The 13,176-nt window shown below is 47.5% G+C and overlaps 1 protein-coding gene across 7 annotated transcripts in view; it reads left to right on the top strand.

The window, feature by feature from the left end:
• The window catches only part of B3GNT3 (UDP-GlcNAc:betaGal beta-1,3-N-acetylglucosaminyltransferase 3), a 71,353-nt gene that overhangs the window by 32,343 nt on the left and 25,834 nt on the right, over positions 1 to 13,176 (top strand). Inside the window, exon 2 of one of the 7 annotated variants that reach the window (XM_053287750.1) lies at positions 10,036 to 10,163. The exons of the other annotated variants lie outside the window; for them this stretch is intronic. The gene's annotated coding sequence lies outside the window, so the exon portion shown is untranslated. The remainder of the gene's footprint in view (positions 1 to 10,035; positions 10,164 to 13,176) is intronic. 7 annotated transcript variants of the gene reach the window in all.

The following is a 13,176-nucleotide window of genomic DNA, read 5'->3' as shown; positions in this document are numbered from 1 at the left end:
CTGGATTACTGCAGTGTGCTTTATGTGGGGCTGCCTTTGCATATAGTCCGGAAACTGCAGTTGGTTCAGAATTCGGCAGCCAGGTTGGTCTTTGGGTCATCTTGGAGAGACCATGTTGCTCCTGTCTTGAAGGAATTGCACTGGCTACCAATAGGTTTCTGGGCAAAATACAAGGTGCTGGTCATTACCTATAAAGCCTTAAACAGCTTAGGCCCTGGGTATTTAAGAGAACGTCTTCTTTGCCATGAGCCCCACCGCCTGCTAAGATCATCTAGAGAGGTTTGCCTGCAGCTGCCGCCAACTCGTCTGGCAGCTACTCGGAAACGGGCCTTCTCCATTGCAGCCCCTGGACTTTGGAATGCGCTCCCTGTTGAAATAAGAGCCTCCCTACCTCTGGCAACTTTTAAAAAGGCACTGAAGACACATTTCTACACCCAGGCTTTTAAATTAGATTTATAGTTTTTTTAAATGGTTTTTAATCTTTTAAATGATTTTAATTGTTAATTGTTAATTGATATGATCCCCACCACATGTTAAGGTCATCTGAGGAGGTTCGTCGCCAGTTGCCACCGGTTCGTCTGGTGGCGACGCAGAGGCGGGCCTTCTCTGTAGCTGCTCCTGGGCTATGGAATGCACTCCCGGCCGAAATTTGTAATTTGTACCCTGGTGGCGCAGTGGTAAAACTGCTGCCCTGTAACCAGAAGGTTACAAGTTCGATCCTGACCAGGGGCTCAAGGTTGACTCAGCCTTCCATCCTTCTGAGGTCGGTAAAATGAGTACCCAGAATGTTGGGGGGCAATATGCTAAATCATTGTAAACCACTTAGAGAGCTTCCAGCTATAGAGCGGTATATAAATGTAAGTGCTATTTGAGATCTTTGCTGTCCTTCAAGAAGGCCCTTAAAACGTACTTATTTGGCCTGGCCTTCCAGAGTTTTAAATGATTAATTGTTTTAAATTGTTTTAATTGTTTAATTGTTGCCCTGATTTTCAGGGCTTTTAGTTGTTTTATTGGTTTTATTGTGTTTTAATAGTTTGATTTTAATTGTTAATTTGTTTTAATTGTTTTTATCATGTTGTGAACCACCCTGAGCCATTTTGGAAGGGCGGTATATACATCTAATAAATAAATAGATTTAATGTCTTAAATGATTTTAATTGTAAACCACCCAGAGATGCAAGTTTTGGGCAGCATAGAAATATTTTAAATAAGTAAATAAAACTGGACGTAGGAGGGTTTGCCAAAAGCCAAAGATTGGCCGGCAGGGCTGTTCTTATGTTCTTAAAAGCCAACAGAGAAGGGGATGCTCTTATTTCAACAGAGAGCATATTCCAAAGCCCCAGGGCAGCCAAAGAGAAAGCCTCGTCCCAAGTCCAAACAAGCTAGTGGCAACTGTAACGGGACCTCTCCAGATGATCTTAATAGGCGACAGGGTTCCTGACAAAGAAGGGGCTCGCTTAAGTACCCTGGACCCAAGCCATTGAAGGTTTTATAGGTAATAATCAGCACTTTGTACTTTGCTCAGAAACACAGCAGCAGCCAGTGAGATTATGGGAGATATTTAGAGAGATCTCTGGGATGTTTGGAACTGGAAAGCCCCCAGATGTGGTGAACCCCGCAGAAGTCCATAAGACAGCCTCCAGACTAGCCACTCACACCACTGAGATCAACAAAACAAATGAGCCACTGATTATTTACACACCCCATTCATTTCAAAGGGACTTCACAGTGACTCATGTAGACTGGATACTGCTCACAGGATTTGAGAGTTGGAAGGGACCTTGGAGGTCTTCTCGTCCCTCTGCCCAGTGCAGGAATCTGGCACAGGGCTCTAGACAGACGGCCACCCAAATTCTATTTGAAAACCTCCAGGAAATAGCCCGGAAACCTATTGGTAGCCAGTGCAATTCCTTCAAGACAGGAGCAACATGGTCTCTCCGAGATGACCCAAAGACCAACCTGGCTGCCGAATTCTGAACCAACTGCAGTTTCCAGACTATATGCAAAGGCAGCCCCACATAAAGCACACTGCAGTAATCCAGCCTAGAGGTTACCAGCATGTTATCAACCCCAGAATAGCATCCCTCCAGTGGCTCTTGCTAGTGTCTGCCTTATATTTCATTTTAGATTGTGAGCCCTTTGGGGAGAGGGGACCATGTATCATTTATTTTTCTACGTAATCCACTTTGAGAACTTTGGTTGAAGAACGATGCAGTATAACAGAGGCACTCTTACCCCTGGATGTCTGGGCTGAAGTCCAGGGACCTGGGGCCCCCCAAAGGTTTCTGCTAGTGCATATTTGCACAAATATACCTCTTTTATATTCTTACATTCTTGCGAGTGCAGTTGCGGTTTGTGCCCTCAAGAAACCATGCGTTAAACTGCATGTGTCACAGTGTCCGTGTGTGTGTGTGTGTGTAGGGGGGTGATGTATAACTTGTGGGGGGAGGGGGGTCCAAAGGACTTTAGGTCCAGGCTCCAAATTTACCTTGGTGCACTTCTGGGTATAGAAGTTGTAGATAGCCACCTAATGGTACAGCGGGGAACTAACCTGCCTATGGAGCAAGAGGTTGCTGGTTCAAATTCCTGCTAGTATGTTTCCCAGACTATGGGGAACATATATCAGGCAGCAGTGACATAGGAAGATGCTGATCTCATACTGCACGGGAGATGGCAATGGTAAGGTAAAGGTAAAGTGTGCCATCAAATTGATTTTGACTCCTGGCACCCACAGAGCCCTGTGGTTTTCTTTTGGAAGAATACAAGAGGGGTTTACCATTGCCTCCTCCCGCGCAGTATGAGATAATGCCTTTCAGCATCTTCCTGTATCGCTGCTGACCGATATAGTAGCAGCGGGGATTCGAACTGGAAACCTTCTGTTTGTTAGTCAAGCATTTTCCCTACTGTGCCACTTAAAGTGAGGGAAATGGTAAACCCCTCCTGTATTCTAGCAAAGACAACCACAGGACTTTGGTCTCCAGGAGTCGACACCAACTCTATATCCTCAACAACAATAACAACTTTAGTCTTCTCTTCTACAGCCTAGAACTACAAAGCACCTTCAACTGTTCCCCGTAGGACTCAGTTTCCAGACCCCTCCCCAACCTCTGAGCCTGTTCCAGTCTGTCAACATACTCCTTAAACTGAGGTGCCCAGAACTGGACCCTGTATTCCAAGTGATGTCTGGCCAGGACTGAACAGACTTGGTTTCCAAACATCTCTCTGTCTTTTCTGCTTTCTCCAAATTAAAGAGTGAGTGAGAACAAAAGAAGAACACAAGAACAGCCCTGCTGGATTAGGCCCAAGGCCTATCTAGTCCAGCATCCTGTTTCACACAATGGCCCACCAGATGCCCCTGGAAGCCACAGGCAGGAGTTGAGGGCATGCCCTCTCGCCTGCTGTTACTCCCCTGCAACTGGTACTCAGAGGCATCCTGCCTTTGAGTCTGGAGGTGGACTTTAGCCCTCTGTGTAGTAGCCACTGACAGATCTCTCCTCCATGAAGTTATATCCAAACCCCTCTTAAAGCCTTCCAGGTTGTTGGCTGTCACCACATCTTGTGGCAGAGAATTCCACAAGTTGATTATGCGTTGTGTGAAAAAGTACTTCCGTTTGTTGGTCCTAGATTTCCTGGCAATCAATTTCATGGGATGACCCCTGGTTCTAGTGTTATGGGAGGATGAAGAATTTTCTCTCTCTCCACTTTCTCCGCACCATGCATGTTTTTATAGACCTCTATCATATCTTCCCGCAGTCGTCTTTTTGCTAAACTAAACAGCTCCAGGTGTTGTAACCTCGCCTCATAAGAAAGGTGCTCTAGGCCCCTGATCATCTTGGTTGCCCTCTTCTGCACCTTTTCCAGTTCTACAATGTCCTTTTTTAGATGTGGTGACCAGAATTGTACGCAGTACTCCAGGTGTGGCCACACAATAGTTTTGTATAAGCAGTTTTCCCCCCAATCCCATTCCTAATGATCCCTAGCATGGAACTGGCCTTTTTCACAGCTGCCGCACTTTGAGTCAACACTTTCAATGAGCTCTCCACCACGACCCCAGGATCCCTCTCCTGGTCATTCACTGACAGCTCAGATCCCATCAGCATATACTTGAAGTTAGGGTTTTTTGTCCCAATGTGCATCACTTTACACTTGCCAACATTGAACTGCATTTGCCATTTTGTCAGTGACTCACCCAGTTTGGAGAGATCCTTTTGGAGCTCCTCACAATCCGTTTTGGATTTCACTACCCAAAGGAGTTTGGTATCATCTGCAAATTGGGCCACCTTGCTGCTTACCCCAACTTCTAGATCATTGATGAATCAATTAAAAAGCACCGGTCCCAGTACAGATCCCTGGGGGACCCCACTTCTTACTTCCCTCCATTGTGAAAACTTTCCATTTATATGTACCCTCTGTTTCCTGTCTTTCAACCAGTTAGCAATCCACACATGTACTTGTCCCTTTATCCCATGACTGTTAAGTTTCCTCAGGAGTCTTTGATGAGGAACTTTGTCAAAAGCTTTTTGGAAATCCAGGTATACTATATCAACTGGATCACCTTGATGTACACACTTGTTGACACTCTCAAAGAACTCTAAAGGGTTTTTGAGGCAAGATTTACCTTTGCGGAAGCCATGCTGGCTCACTCCCGGCAGGGCCTGTTCTATGTGCTTTACAATTTTAACCTTGAGTATCCTTTCCATGAATTTGCCTGGAATGGACGTTAAGCTAACAGGCCTGCAATTTCCCTGAAGACACACCCATTTTTGCAGGCTTTTAACTGAAATTAATTTTCAACTATTTAGTGTTTTTTATCTCGTAAAATTTTATTAGTCTGTCTTGTGAACGTTTAACTTTTTATTCTGTTTTACTTTTGTTTTAACTGTACACCGCCTAGAGATGCATATATTAGCTGGTATAGAAATATGACAAATAAAAAGCCAACAAACAAATAAAATAAATAAAATGGCAATTCAGGTGCATTAGTTGGGCAGTCCTGGATTATGGCTGCTAGCAATATGCCTTATTTGTTGTTGTTTTTAAAATATGGCTGGAGACCAATCATTAAAATATAGCCCTGTTTGAAACAGCAACATCAGCCTGTGTGCAAAGCAAGTGCCTAGAACTTGGATAAGTTGTCGATATTTATTATGGGGCTGGAACCTCACAATCCTATTGGCACAGGAAAAGTTCTCTTCCCTCTCAGCACTCATCTACAGCCTCTGAAGGATGGGGCCGTAGCTCAGTGGGAGAGCATCTGCCTTGTATGCAGAAGGTCCCAGCTTCCGGGTAGTGAAATCCAAAACGGATTGTGAGCAGCTCCAAAAGGATCTCTCCAAACTGGGGGAGTGGGTGACAAAATGGCAAATGTTAGCAAGTGTAAAGTGATGCACATTGGGATGAAAAACCCCAACTTCAAGTATATGCTGGTGGGATCCGAGCTGTCGGTGACGGACCAGGAGAGGGATCTTGGGGTTGTGGTGGACAGCTCGTTGAAAGTGTCGACTCAATGTGCTGCAGCTGTGAAAAAGGCCAATTCCATGCTAGGGATCATTAGAAAGGGGATTGAAAATAAAACGGCTATCATTATAATGCCCTTATACAAAACTATGGTGGGCCACTGTGCGAAACAGGATGCTGAACTAGATGGGCCTTGGGCCTGGTCCAGCAGGGCTGTTCTTATGAACCATCTCCAGGTAGGGCTGGGAAAGAAACGTGCCTGGAACCACGGAGTGCTGCTGCTTCCAGTCTGAGTGGGCAAGACTAAGCTAGATGGAGCAATGGCTGGACTCTGTAGGAGGCAGCTTCCTATGCCCCTAGGGAGCTCCTAGGGGTCTGGGGATGGTTGGTTTGTGCAGGAGGAGACAGCCTGGTTCTGCTTGCATGGAGTTTTACAGGTTAAAAGCAGTACTCTGAATTGTACCCAGAAACACATCAGAAGCCAATAAAGAATATGAGAAAAGTTGGGTCCAGCTGGTCCTCCAGCCTCTCTTTTCTTCACAGCAGCCAATCAGATGCCCCCTGAGAAGCTCACAGAGAGCGTGTTGAGGCTGTGTGTCCCTAGTGCTTGGGATTCAGTAGCAGATTGCCGCTGAACATGGAGGCTTTATTTAGCTAGCATGGCTGATTGTTACTCTCCTTCTCTAGAACTTCCCTAACCCTCAGCCTGTTGCTGTGACCACAAATCGTGGCAGTGAGTTTTGCACGCCAGTGATGCATGAGTGTGTGAAGAACTTATCTTTGGTCTGTCTTTGATCAAACAGTTTCATTGGGTGATCCTAGCCTTATGAGAGAGGGAAACTTCTCTGTCCCTCCCCAATTTCTTATTCATTATATTCTTTTTACATTTCTATTCTTCTCTTTCTCCAAGGAGCCCAGAGTGGTATAACTGGTTATATGTACCTTCACAACAACCCTGCGAGGTAGATTATACTGACTGACCCAGAATCACCTAGTGAGCTTCATAGCTGAAGAAGGATTTGAACCCGGGTCCCCCCCCAGTCCTAGTCCCAACACTCTAACCACTATAGTACCATGTTGGCTTTTCATGCCATGTGTGATAACTCTGTCTCCCCTGCCACGTTGTCTTTTTTTTTCTAAAGTAGAGCCTCAAAAACTTTAACCCAGGGGTGGCCAACCTGAGGTTTCCTGTGGCAAGGATGATGGGAGCTGTAGTCCAACAACAACTGAAAAGCATCTGATTGGCCATTCTTGATTTAGTCTGATTGGCCACCCCTCATCTGGAAGATGTTCCAACCCTCTGATCATCTTCAACCCTCTGATCAGCTGCCATTTTCTTCTGAAAGGCCTTTGGTGAAATATGCCAGAGTAGTGAGTCCCTCTAACAGAGATTCCCAGATGATGTTGACTACAACTCTCAGAATCCCCAAGCAAACGCCATGATAGCTGGGGGCTCTGGGAGGTGTAGTCAACAACATCTGGGAATCCCTGTTAGAGGGAACACTGGGACTCCCAGTTGATGACTGTATTCCAAGTGCCTGAAAGCTGAAAGCTGAATAGCCTTCAAGGCAGGGCTAGTAACCGCATATTGCGGTGTTTTTACCAGTGCCTTGGACTGAGCCATAGGAGCATAGGAAGCTGCCTTATACCGAGTCAGACCGTTGGTTCATCTAGCTCCATATTGTCTACACTGACTGGCAGTGGCTCTTTAAGGTTTCAGGCAGGAGTCTCTCCCAGCCCATGGACTGAACCCAGAATTGAACCCTTTCAGGAATTGAACCCAGAACATTCTGCATCAAAGCAGATGCTCTGCCACTGAGCTATGGCTCCCTCCCCTAAGGGGAATAGCTTACAGTGCTCAGCTGTTGTCACCCCTCCAAATGCAAACCAGGGCACACCTGCTTAGCAAAGGGGACAATTCATGCTTGCAACCACTGGACCTGCAGATTGGGCCCAGTGTATGCCACCGAACCTGGAAGATTTATTTGTTCAGCAGGCTTTGGCACTTCTATGTTCCTCCCGCTTTGAATCACCACACAGAGCTTGTGGCCTTTCTCAGAGCCCAGCTGAGAGCTCTTGTTGTACCTCTTCCCGGGTAATTGGGAGGCTTACTTGCTTACTTCATTCTGACATCTCGCCAGAGTTGCCAGAAGGCACTTCTTAATATTCTATTTCTTCTTGCAATGTCTTCTGTAACGCCAGCTGTCTGGTGTATGGTCTCTTCAAGATCCACAGCTACGTTCCAAGTGGCAGGCCTCAGGAATAGGGATGTGCAAATTGATTCAAATTCAAACTGATTAGACTTGAATTTGGCTGAATTGAATGTTTCAAATTCAAACCGAATCACCCCATAAAAGGGCAAATAGATTCAAATTCGAAACACATTTTTGAAATTCAAATTGAATTCAATACAAAGGCCATTTGGCACCTTTCCCTAACCATCCAGACCCCCTCCCCCGACTGGTTAAAAAAGGTGCCGAAAGAGGCACAAATGGATTCAAATTCAATTTAAATTATATTCAAATTCAACTCGAATAAAAAAATTCAAATTCACGCACATCCCTACTTAGGAAGCCATTTCAGCTTGATGTTACTTAGCAAGGAGACTAAAATCTTCTGGACGGGGAGTTGCATCATATCTGAACAGAGCCAATTTGATATTTACTTGTGAGCTCCAATTCTTAGGTAGACAGCATGTGATGTCAGTGGTCAGATGCAATGGGGGTCTGTGTTGGCCCCCCTGTGGCGCACGCCTCCGCTCACTCGGAGCGCAGTGGCAGCACCCTGCCTCTGCTCCTGCCGCCTGCTTCTGCTTGCCAGCACTTCCTGTTTCCAGCCTGGTAGCAGGAAGTGGGAAGTGCTGGCAGGGGCATAACTAGGGAAAATGGTGCCTAGGGCTAGGGATTGGCCCGGACTGGTCCGGAGGCCATTAAAAAAGCCTCCGGACCGGTCCGGACCTGGGCAGTCCGGTTTGGGTGGGGGGGGTACCTTTAAGAGCGGCGGGAGGGCTTACTTACCCCTCCCACCGCTTTCCTGCTCTGGCGCCCGTAATCCTTAGAGTAATTGGGGCGGCAGGACACCTTGTCCCCAGACCCCAGCCCAAGAAGACACGGAGACATTCGTTGGGTGAAAAGGGCCACGCTTTATTAAAGAACAACAGGCATGGCGGACTGAACATGAGGTGATAATCACCTTCAGAAAACAGAAAACAGAAAACAGTGCGGGCCCCTAGGCATGGGTTAGGATTTCCCCATCCTACCCATTGCCTCATTGGGCGACACACCCTGGCTCAGGAAAGAGGCGGGCACATCCCGCCCCATTCCTTCAATGCCGACCACCCCTTTCTCAGAGGTGATCTGGACATCTCCAGGTCTTCACCCGCCCCAGACAGCACAGCCCAAAGGTTGGTGAATTCCTGAAACAGGTTTCATGGCAATGAAATTACTCCCCGTGCTGCGCAGGCAACAAAGGAGCGATTGACCAATCCACCTTTAAATATCCAAGGGTGCTCACCGATACTCTAACCTCCCTTACCCTTCAGCCCACACTGTTATTGCCAACGTGGCCAACCTAAAGCCTAGCTAAGTCCTGAGTACAGAAAGGAGTAGGCGAAAAAACCCTCAGCCATGGCCAATCTGTTGAGAGCAAAAAATTCCTACTCGGCCCCAAAGGCGACCAGTCACTAGACCCGCTCTGGATCAGGGAAGGGAGGGAGGGGAGATGCAAAGCCAAACTGAAGCAGTTGGGGTGTGGAATGGCCGATTGCGGCCAAAACCACGCCCACAGAACCCAGCCAGCCAATCAGGCTGCTTCTTGGCCTCGTGCTGAGCTGGGCTGGGACAAGCACCCTCCCCTCAACACGGGGCCAAGGGGAGGGGGATCCCTGCCGCCCCTTCCCCGACGTTGCTTGTAAAAACTCCCAGGAGTCCTTTGCGCACGCACACGTCACAGAGGTACCCCACCCCCCACCCCAGTGCCGGACCGCAGTTGGCGGTTCCGTGCACACCCCTACCTAGGGCAAGCACTGAAATTGCCCCCCTGCGCCCCCCCCCATCCAAACATCTGACACGCATCTTTCAGAAAACTTGTCTGTTGATGGGGGCAGTGGAAGTGTGTGTGTGTGTGTGTGTGTGCATCTGGAGATAGCAGTATTACATATTATGCCTTAGGAGAGACTTACTCAACAAGGTGAATTAAATATAGTTAGAGAACATAAATCATTTCTTCACTGAAGGCTGTGCCAGCTATTTGTTTTGCTTGACTTTTTGATGTATTCTGAATGCATTTTATTTTGCTCTCTTTTTGATGTATTGCTTAAGCACTGAAAAATGAATGGAAAAACAAATTATTTACTGTCCCATGAATAGAAAAAGCATTGACGCTTTTGAGCAAGTACTCTGCCATAGAGCTCCTGTACAACTGCCACAGAAATAGGTGTGTGTGTGTGTGTGTGTGTGCATTGCAGAGGATTCGTGTGTGTGTGTGTGTGCGCGCGCGTGCGTGTGTGTGTGCGTGCGCAGAGCATACTAGCTAGACTTCACTGCTGCCTTCCAGAAGTTGAGACTAACCCTGGCCCAGTCTTCATTTTTGCAGATCTTGCTACAAACAAACAAACAAACAAAAAACCAACAGAACTCAGCAAGGAACATCAGCTAGGCAACCAGACGGCGGACACCCAGATGAACTTACTGAATAGTATTACTCAGGTATCACCCCTGCTGGATTTCAGTAGGACTAATCTAGCTCATAGCATTGTTGTGAAGAACGGGCCGGTGGGGTAGGGTGCTCCAATATACCATCTTGAGCTCTTTGGAGGAAGGATGAGAACTAACAGACAATGTAATAATAATTAAAAAAAACACAATAAGAATAGAGATGTCACAAGAACAAAATAAAATCGTATTCCTCAGTGCTTCCACTTTACAGAATTTTTGGAACTTTTGCAGAACTAGTCTGTAGAGGCAAGAAAGCTGGCTTTATACCAATAATATTTCACACATATATGGCCTCCCCCCGCCCCCCCCGGCAATTTGCCTAACATACATTATATTGTTGTAATTCTGTCAGTCAGCATCAATTCACTTGCTGAATGAATTCCAGTTGCTCTTCCCTTTAATTCTGAGGAACTCTGCAAATCAGCTTATAAAAGGCTTGGAGATAGAAGTATAAGCAAAACAGCAGGAGTATAATAAAGGCATAAAACCATAAAGCAGCAAGGCAGTCAAACAGACACCAGCACTCCATGAGCTGATATCAGCTAACTCAGGGTGATAGGATTAGTGTGGTACCTAGAACTATATAAACCAGGCACGAGGTGAGTGTTTCTGGATGAAATTGCAGGGTGGCAGAGATGGGAGAGAGACTGGCTCACCTAAAACCATCGATTGAGATCAATTTGAACTTGGGACTTTCTTATCCATAGCTCAGTCCTTGGCTGCTATGCTACAGTCTACAGATAAGTATACCTGGAGTCCACATTCCAATACTGTATTATCAGGTGGGAACTAGCAATTCATACCTGCAGTGAGAATGTTATCTACAAGACCCAAACAGGTACAGTCATAAAGGAATTATTTGTATTCGGGAAAACAGAATCTGCAGAGGAAACATTACTACACCATAGTTAGAACTAGTCAGACATTTTAGAAAGTAGATTTAATCACTTTTATTTGAGTAACCAGCATGAACAAAATTTAAGCTGATCGGTATAGGAAGGCACACTTGATTAATTTTGATAGCTATTTTGGTTCCGGTGTTTTACCATAAGAATAAATGAATCTTTAATAAATTTAAGATGTCATTTCCTTCTAACAATACATGGCAGCTTTTGTTCACTAAGCTGTTATCTCACGCTTCTTTCAGTGTCTCTCAAAGGATGCTGCACTGGTTTTGTGATATTCAACTTTTAAATGTTAAATAAACCAGTTAATTGGTCAAAAGACAAATTCTCTCTCTCTCTCTCTCTCTGTGTGTATATATATATATATATATATATAGAGAGAGAGAGAGAGAGAGAGAGAGAGAGAGAGAACAACAACAATAATAGCAAAAATAATGATATATAGAACAACAAGATCTACTGTGGATCTTGACAGAACTGAAGGAGCAAGGAGGGCAACGGAGAACTTGGAGGCTTGGCTTGGGAAAGAGAGAGAAAGAGCAAGATAGAAGCAGCAAGGAGAGAAATGGAGGAGGCTTGACTTGAGAAAGAGTGGGGAGGTTGCAGGCTTTATGAGAGAAACCAAACCTCCGTGCTTTTTCTTTTGCATTTCTGCTGCCACGCGGCTGAGGGACGGCTGCGGGGAGGGGTCTGAGCCCGGAGTAGTCCTCTCTTCCTCCCAAGCTCAGCTAAGCTCCCTGTTGTCATCTTCTGCCTCAAGTGCCCGAGCGAGGGAGCCACGGTGTGGGCGGCCGCCCTGCCCGTGGTGCTGGCGGGACCTGGGGGCCTTGATGGTAGGTTGTGGAGGTGGATGGAGAAGAAGCTCCCTCAGTCCCTTCCCAGCTCGCCCAGCAGCAAGCAAGCTGCGCCCCTCAAGCAGCAGACCCTGGCTGGCTGCGCCGCTGCCACCATATTGGGGAGGAGCCAGGACTTGGGACACACCACGTAACGAGTTGGAGACGGCGGCAGCTACCGGGCCAGCCACCAGCAGGCGTGGGCCTCAGCACGGCTCCCTCACTCAGCTCTTGGGCAGTAGTGTGTCTGGGTGGACTCGAGGGGAGTTTCTCGCCGCCTGCTCTCTCTCTGCCACTCGCTGCTGCCTGCCTCACTTGTAGTCCAGTCCCAAGTTACTGTCGGGGTGGGGAGGTTACCTGCCCCCCCCCAAGCTGAGAGAAAGACTCACTCACCCCCTGAGAGCCCCAAGATGCTGCCCAGCCACCCCGCCACCTCCCTGTGAGCCCCATTTTCCGACCTCAATCCTCCTCGACCCCCCCACCCCCCGGTAAATTTAATTAAAAGAATTAAAAAAAAAAACACCCACACACAGACACACCTGATGCTGCATGCAGACTTTATTGTTTTGTTGTTGTTGTGCTGTTGATGATCCTCCAAGTCCGACCACCTCCGCACAACACGCACGCACGCATGCACACTGCAGCCTGAACAAACTGAGAAGAGCCAGCGGCAAGAGCGTGCAGCAGTACACGTGTGAGAGAGATCTTGCCTGCCCTGCGTAAGCGTGAGGGGACAGGGAGTGCCAGCCAGGAGGAGGGACTGTCCGTCTGGCCAATGAGCAGGCAGGCAGGCAGGCAGGCTGAGAGCAGCAGCGTGGCACCCGGAGTTAAGACGTGGCACGGTGGCAGCACTCTCGGGGTGCTATGCCAAGCAGCATAGCAAAAATTTTGTTGGGGGGGTGCCCGGTGCCGGAGGGGCAGACAGCGGCATTTTTTGCGAACCCCTTGAGTGGCGCCCAGGGCACGTGCCCTGCCTGCCCTCCCTGGTTACGCCTGTGAGTGCTGGCAAGCAGAGCAGGCGGAGGTAAAGATGGCACAAAGTGAGTGAGCGGCCGAGTAATGGGAGGCAGGTGGCACCAGGGGAACCAGGGTGAGGGGGTGGCATCCTTCAGAGGTCCAGTGGCTTGTTTTCCAAGGACATCTTGGAACACTGGTAGCTCCTCCCTGCCACTGAACTATGGCCACATCCCCTTATGGCTAGGGTTATGGGGGCTGCAATGATGGGAAAGTTCAAGAAATGGGAGAGAATTACGAATCCCGAAGGGG

This window comes from Hemicordylus capensis, chromosome 2 (genome assembly GCF_027244095.1).
Source record: "Hemicordylus capensis ecotype Gifberg chromosome 2, rHemCap1.1.pri, whole genome shotgun sequence".
Lineage (NCBI taxonomy): Eukaryota > Metazoa > Chordata > Lepidosauria > Squamata > Cordylidae > Hemicordylus > Hemicordylus capensis.
Note: the sequence above shows the minus strand (reverse complement) of the source record. Positions and strands in the feature narration are given on the sequence as shown.